At 40.2% G+C, this 7,492-nt stretch overlaps 1 protein-coding gene across 1 annotated transcript in view; it reads left to right on the top strand.

Moving 5' to 3' along the window:
* Positions 1 to 7,492, top strand: part of LOC146004296 (uncharacterized) — a 953,900-nt gene that overhangs the window by 564,030 nt on the left and 382,378 nt on the right. The window lies entirely within an intron of this gene.

The raw sequence follows: 7,492 nt of genomic DNA, 5'->3' as shown, positions 1-7,492 counted from the left end.
AAGGGCCTCGGGTTAGATTCCCGGTAGGAGCACCCGAAAATTCGACGTTGGCCTATCGTCGGGATGGTCTTTGGAGAGGTACTTGAAGAGAAGAAGTACGGTCTGGAAAGCCAGGGCGCGATGGGACTCGATACGCTCACCACGCATCACCCAATGAAAAAGCCTCTCTGGCAGGCCCTGGCCCTTTAAGGGCTGTTGCGCCGTGGAACTTTAGTTTAGTTTTAATTGCCCGGTTCCACAGTACCCTACGGCAGGATTTATTCTTCACTGTAAATAATGGCCTTTTCCAGCACCTCTTCCGACAAGTATATATTTTCTAACCTTTAGATAAAAGCCATTATTGTAAAAAGCTGTAATTATGGTAATAATATAATAGTACGGTATGCGCCAAAATATACAGTACTGAAACTCGGGCATCTCGAACACGTGGTTGCGTTTGTCGACGGGGCATAGCTCCAGCTGCACGTGTTCGCAGTAGTGAAAAGGAAGTTGTGTTGTGCAGTTGTTGTTGGAAATGGGTCTCTCGACGGAGGAAAAAGTATTCATAGTTGAGCATTATTTCCGCTCATACGGAATCGGTCGTGAAGGTGGACCGAGTTTGAAAAAGGTGACTGGTCTATATGCAACCCAAATGACAATCGTTCACTCCACATGCCCTAACCTAACCTAACCTTAGGTTTCCTAACAGTTATGCAACCCAAAAGGCACGATTGTTATTTGGGTTGCATATATACCAGTCACTATATTGTAACATGTCGTATACTTTTGTTCATCTTTTCATTTCAGTACTGTATATTTTGGCGCATACTGTAGTTATGCACTATCCACTTGATCGTTGTTTCAGTCTGGGGCTACTTTCTCGTGGATCACTCTGTATAATTACAATCACTGAATTGTCGTTACTTACACTTGCAATCGTATTGAAAGAGTTGCAGGTTCTCAACGCCGGAGGTGCTGAAAGAACTGAAGTTTTCGCTCTCTGCCAATGAAATGGAGCGTGTTTTAAGAACGGGAACATTAAATGTTATGGCTGATATTATTGCAATCGTATATTATGTCGTTAATTACTGTATTGGGAAGGAGCAAATGACTTACTTGTGGTCGAAGTGCTAGTTCAGTGAAGTTAAAAGTAGATGTCGCACAGTTCGAATGTTTGATATTCTCCACAGGTTTTGAATTTGAGGCATCTAAGAAACTTTGACTGAATGCATTTAAGTCTTTGGATTAAGTCTTTAGAGTCTAATTCAAGATTACTGAGTTTTGGTTTGAATGGAAGTTAGTAAACTCTGAAGTTTTTTGCAATTCTTAGACGAGTGGAATTGAATTGACTTGATTACTTCGCTGTTGCTGGTCTCCCACCATCTAACACCAAAAATTCAACTTAATAATGAAAAAAGTAAAGATTACAAAGAATGAAAAGACAAGACAAATACAATAAGAATAAAACGATACAACAACAGGAAAAATTTGCGAAGAAAACTAGAAATACAGTACAACCTCGTTAATCCGGACAGACAAAAGAAAAAACCGAATTCAAGGTTTATAAATGTGGCTAGAAGTCAACAAGAGAACTTCCCATAGAAAAGGAAGTCAACCACTGACGAAATTACGTTTCCCGCAGACTTTATACTGTACTGCATAGTGTATTTACGCCTATGCCCCTTTAAGTACACCATAACAAACGTGTTTTGTTGCTATAAACGGAGATTTAATGCACTTTCTACTGTTCTTTTAGGTTATTTCAGTTAATCCGGACTTTCGTTAAACCGGTCAACTTATCCCCGCAATTAGTCTGAATTAACGAGGTTTTACTGTAAAACCAATGTTGAAGAAAGTTAAAAGTGTGAACATTATTTGAAGGATTATTCATATATTGATCGAATTTTATACGTCGTGACCTTGTAATTAATGGGGTTCCTGTTTCCATACCCACTGGAAGCACATATCACACTTTAAACTGTAGGTCCAGTCCCGATTAACTTGTCTGTGCATAAGTAACCTTTTAAAGCAAACTTCAATTCGTAATTGCTGTTCATGTTCACATTTATTTTGCATATCTCAGTGCCAACTTTTAAGGTTTCAAATACATATTTGCATGTGTATTTTGCTAGTTTATAGCATATAAATCCACAATGTAGTTATGAAATTGCGTGATGTAAGAATTGTAGTCAGTGTACGATGTACAGTCAATGGACTTAGTAATCTATACAGCGCAATTGTCATGCACTTTTTTTAGTCTTGAAAAATTAGAAAAGTTTTCATTTTCACTATAAATGCACGGAGTAATACAAAATTCTACCAAAAAACAATATGTCGAACTGCACATTGGACAAACATGCTGTATAAAGATGTGCTCCACTACAATGTACAGTCACCGGCATAAAAATGGGACACCCAGATCCTGAAAAACTCGCTTCCCTGCAAACCATTATGTGTGTTGCCTAATTCTGTTGCGATAGCAGAACTTCCTGTTGAAGTTGGCTCATCGCCGTATAGTTAGGCAATACACATAACGCCTTGCAGGGAAGCTAGTATTTCTGAATCTACAGGGTGAGCCAAAAGTCCCATTACCCCCTATTTATTTATTTTTTCATATTGATGTATAATATTCATGGTCCAGTATAGTATAACAGCAGATACATTTGATCAGATGAGGCTATAGACAACTTATTCCAAAGTATCTGTGTGTATGCCATCATTTTGATAACAGAGAATTATTCGCCCTAACGTATGTGATGAAGAGGGCTGCAATGTCTGTCACATCCCTGTTTGGTCCATTTTTCTTGCTGTAAACAAAATTAACAATCGCACCATGTTACATGACTGGTTTATTCCTGAACGGCAAGGTCGAGTCTGGTTGCAACAGGATGGTGCACCAGCACATTATGCTATTCCCGTATGAGATTATCTCAATTAAGGGTTTGGAAACATCGTGTGATTGTGGGGTTACATCAAACAGAAGGTGAATAGCAAACGTTACGAGACAACTGACAAACTTAAAGAAGCCACTCTTAATGCATTTGCATCAGTCACTCCAGCAATGCTGAGGAGAATTTCTCATTGTACTTGGAGGCGAATAATTCTCTGTTATGAAAATGATGACATACGCAGATACAATCTGGAGCAAGTTGTTGTCTATAGCCTTATGTGATCAAATATATCTCCTGTTATACTATATTGGACCATGAATATTTTTCATCAATATGAAAGAAAAAAATGGGGCAATGGGACTTTTGGCTCACCCTGTAGGTGTCCCATTTTTTTGCCGGTGAGTGTACCAGCTGCGGAACCGAGGCTGGAGTGAATTTCTTTCTCCGGTTACAGTTAAATGGAGAAAACATCCCCACAAGAAAAGAAAGAAAAAAACTCATTCCGGTCTTCATTGTACGTATGATTTTAATTAGGGAGTAGCACAGGAAAAACAAAAGAATGCCGAAATGCGACGTAAAGGAAGGTACGAAATTGTTTCGTGCGTTCTGCACAGATAATGGCAGACGTTGAATTTTTCCTTTTTTGTTTTCCTTTTGCTATTATCCTTCTCTCTCGTTGGAGAGATTTATATCTGCGCTTCTCTTTCCTCCTGTGTGGAGTAATTTAGAAAAACATACATACACGGTATTGAGGTTCTGTCTTGAACATGAGTGCTCTCCCCAGAAAATATACTAAGTAGGGGAAAAGTTGGTGGTTTTTTCCCTCATTACATTTGAGTTTGTGATCTTCAGAGAAACTCTGAGAAGTCTAAACGACTGGTTTGGATGACTCGTTATCAAATAACGAAAGCAATTGTTGTCCCAGTTGTACTAAAACCTCATCTCTACAGAAATATCTATTCAGGCTTACTGAGTGAACAGTCTCTGAATGAAGACCACAGGGAAAGAACGTGTTTTGTCCATTTTCAGATAACTTGAGGTAAAGGTGGTATCAAATAGCTCTGTGAAGGCTAGGAATTGTACAAGAATAGGACTTGCTTTTCCCTTCCATAGTAAAGACGTTTTGGTTGCGTATATAGGGAAAGCAGATAGGGAAAACAAGAAAATAATGTGCTCTCCTGTAAAATCTTCAAATGATAGCACGGAATATTTGATAATTTTCGTATCAATAGCAAGTGGTTCACAATATGAATAAGTACACTCTTGTCTCGGGAATCTGTGCAGCAAGGCTGCGCATAACGGTAGAGAATAAGAGAAAGCGAGTGCGCGCTACTGCAAACGACTGGGAGCTGCAGCCGTGATTTCTCCTCCACGCATTCAATTCCATTATCGCGCGCTCATTGGTCGAGCCCTCTCGATCCACTACTTGCACGGAGACTTGTTCTCGTTTCCTTGCTCCAGAGACTTCCGGGAGAGAGTGTGATAAGACTTGTGTGCAGTGGCGGCCCCAGATTTTCTGGAGTGGGTTTGTCATGTCTTTAAAGAAAAATCGGTACTAGTTTACTATTGTTCGGACAGATTTCTTCATTTTTACAGAAGAAACTACTTACCGTAAAAAGTTCCTGTAACATTGTCTAACATCTGTAATGTGTTTTGTGTGATGTGGGAATGTAGAATAGCGGAAATTCATGTTCTTTGTTGTAAACTAATTCTCCGACGGACAATAGCCTTGGGCGTGTACACCTTCGTACATCATCACGCGTCGTGATTGTGTTTTGTTCATGTTCATTGGGTATCCAGTGTTTCGAACTGTCTGTGTTTGCATCGAAAGTTAGAAACATAACGTGTCGTGGATGCGTGGTGAAATTCGTACCGGGTGTGGAATATCCAGTAGATTTTTTAATTTAATTGAACACGGGATCGTGAAGGAAGGAAAGGAATGTCGAAAATGTGGCAGTGAATGTAAGCTACTCGTTAGAAGGAATGGGCTGTGGGTATATGCCTAATATGACGTGTCGTGGATGCGTGGTGAAATTCAGGTAAGTTTTCCGTATCCTGGAAACGGATTTCTTCAAATTTAAAAGTTTTGGGCTCATATGGGGGCAGGTGACTCCGGCCAATTTGTAACATGCCATTAACAGGGACTCTATAGAGAAAGCCGGGTAGCCGGAGCGGAGGCGGGGTCGCGGTAGCGGAAGGGGACGGTAGGTCAATTACCCCAGGGGCGGAGCCCGGAATCGGTGGGAAATTTGGACTCAAAAATTTCAAACGCAAATAATTTTTTAGTTTTGCACCGATTCCGGGACGGATAGCCCCAAAAACCATTCACGGATAGCGCCACGAAACATTACAATTTTCTTCGTAAAACAATGCGAAATTTAAAAAAAAAAAAAAAATGGATCAGATGAGCGTTGTTCACGGGTATTTCTTGGGTTCCGAAGGTTGAAACACTGCATAACAAATGAAAATCGACAAAACAGAAGCACGACGCGCGATTTTGTAGGAATTTGTACGCGCCATATTGTGTCTCAGGCAAGCGAAAAGACTACGAGAAAGAAGTACTCGTAATGTGAAAAATTGCAATTACTTTGATCAAAAAAAACGTCAATACACCTTAAGGAATGTTCCGCGTAGCAGATAGGTAAGTACGAATGTCACAAATTGACGAAACGAAGAAGTTATAAGTGTCCGAAGGAAAGTAAATTTTTACCGTTTTAATATTGGATTAAAAACAAATTAAACTTAAGTGTTACATGGAAAACGTGTTATGTTCCATTAAATTTCGCAACGACAAATGTACCTCATTTCTGCTCCTTCTTCTATCAAGCAAAGAGCAAAAATTCAAAAACCACAGACAAAATCTGCTATTGCTTGGAAAGCTCACAGTATCTTTATATTACCAACGTACGCCCTGATTGGTTGTTACCACAACAACGAGCGGAGAAGCAAGTTGCAATTAGAACACGGTTTCATCGCCAAAACTAGTCTGGCAGCCATCATTTCTAGTCTGGTAGCAAGTCCAGTTCCAAGAAGGGCGTTCAAGTAGCAAATTCAGCGTGATTCGGCCTGTTCAGAAAAGAGTAGCGTTGAACAGAGGGGAGTGATGTTTTTATAACGAGACATTGACTCGAAATCGAATGCTTTCCAAAAATCAGTTTCTCTGTGCAAACAATGAAACGCACCAATTGTATGTGTCGCTTAGACACTGAGCCCGTCGTTCACTCTCGTTGCTTGTGAACTAAATCCACGAAGCGGATCTCGTAGCAGAAACACCCAGATCTGGGAATGCCTCCAGGAATAAAAACACAACCAGTGCCTAATACCATGGAGAATAACTCGGTCAATATTTGCCGATCCGGAAGTGGAAATTCCTCCAGCGCAGAGACAATCTTACTGTTAAATTGGTGCGATTGTGAGAGCCTTAATGTTGAAACAACATCGGCCGTTGTTACGGAGAGAAATTGGGTACTGGTCGTGGGGGATCGAGATCTTCCACACTAGCGTGCAACCGAAATAGAATTACGCAAGAGAATTTAAAATTGACTCTGCCAGCTGCATTGTTTCGTTAATTATCTGTTTCGAGGATTCAGTGGTGCAAGTGAAGTTAGGATGCGCTTGAGTGGGACAAGGTTGCCATCTCAGATCTTTAAAGGACGTTGTTAGGATTACCACTAAAAAGGATCACATAGTGGTAACGTAATCGCCTTGTAATCTAGGGGTTCCGGTTTCGGTAATGTGCTACTCTTGGAACGAAAGTAGTTGCAACATGTTACTTTGGAAGCACAGGAACGAATAACGTGTTACGTTTGGAAGCAAATGAATGAATAATATGGTACGTTTGGAAACAAAGGGACCAATAACGTGGTACGTTTGGAAGGAAATGAATGAATAACGTGTTACGTTTGGAAGCAAAGCGACGAATAACGTGTTACGTTTGGAAGCAAATGAACTAATAACGTGTAACGCTTGGAAGTAAAGGAACGAATAACGTGTAACGCTTGGAAGTAAAGGAACGAATAACGTGGTACGTTTGGTAGCAAATGAATGAATAATGTGGTACGTTTGGAAGCAAAGGGACCAATAACGTGATACGTTTGGAAGCAAATTAATGAATAACGTGTAACGTTTGGAAGCAAAGGGACGAATAACATGTAACGCTTGGAAGCAAATAAACTAATAACGTGTAACGTTTGGAAGCAAAGGAAAGAATAACGTGTTACGCTTGGAAGTAAAGGAATGAATAACGTGGTACGTTTGGTAGCAAATGAATGAATAATGTGGTACGTTTGGAAGCAAAGGAACGAATAACGTGGTACGTTTGGAAGCAAATGAATGAATAATATGGTACGTTTGGAAGCAAAGGGACCAATATCGTGGTACGTTTGGAAGCAAATGAATGTATAACGTGTTACGTTTGGAAGCAAATGGACGAATAACGTGTTACGCTTGGAAGTAAAGGAGCGAATAACGTGTAACGCTTGGAAGTAAAGGAACGAATAACGTGTTACGTTTGGAAGCAAATGAATGAATAATGTGGTACGTTTGGAAGCAAAGAGACCAATACCGTGTAACGCTTGGAAGTAAAGGAACGAATAACGTGTAACGCTTGGACGTAAAGGAAC

This window comes from Lepisma saccharinum, chromosome 21 (genome assembly GCF_977018435.1).
Source record: "Lepisma saccharinum chromosome 21, izLepSacc3.1, whole genome shotgun sequence".
Lineage (NCBI taxonomy): Eukaryota > Metazoa > Arthropoda > Insecta > Zygentoma > Lepismatidae > Lepisma > Lepisma saccharinum.
This window is presented reverse-complemented; position numbering and strand designations above follow the sequence as displayed.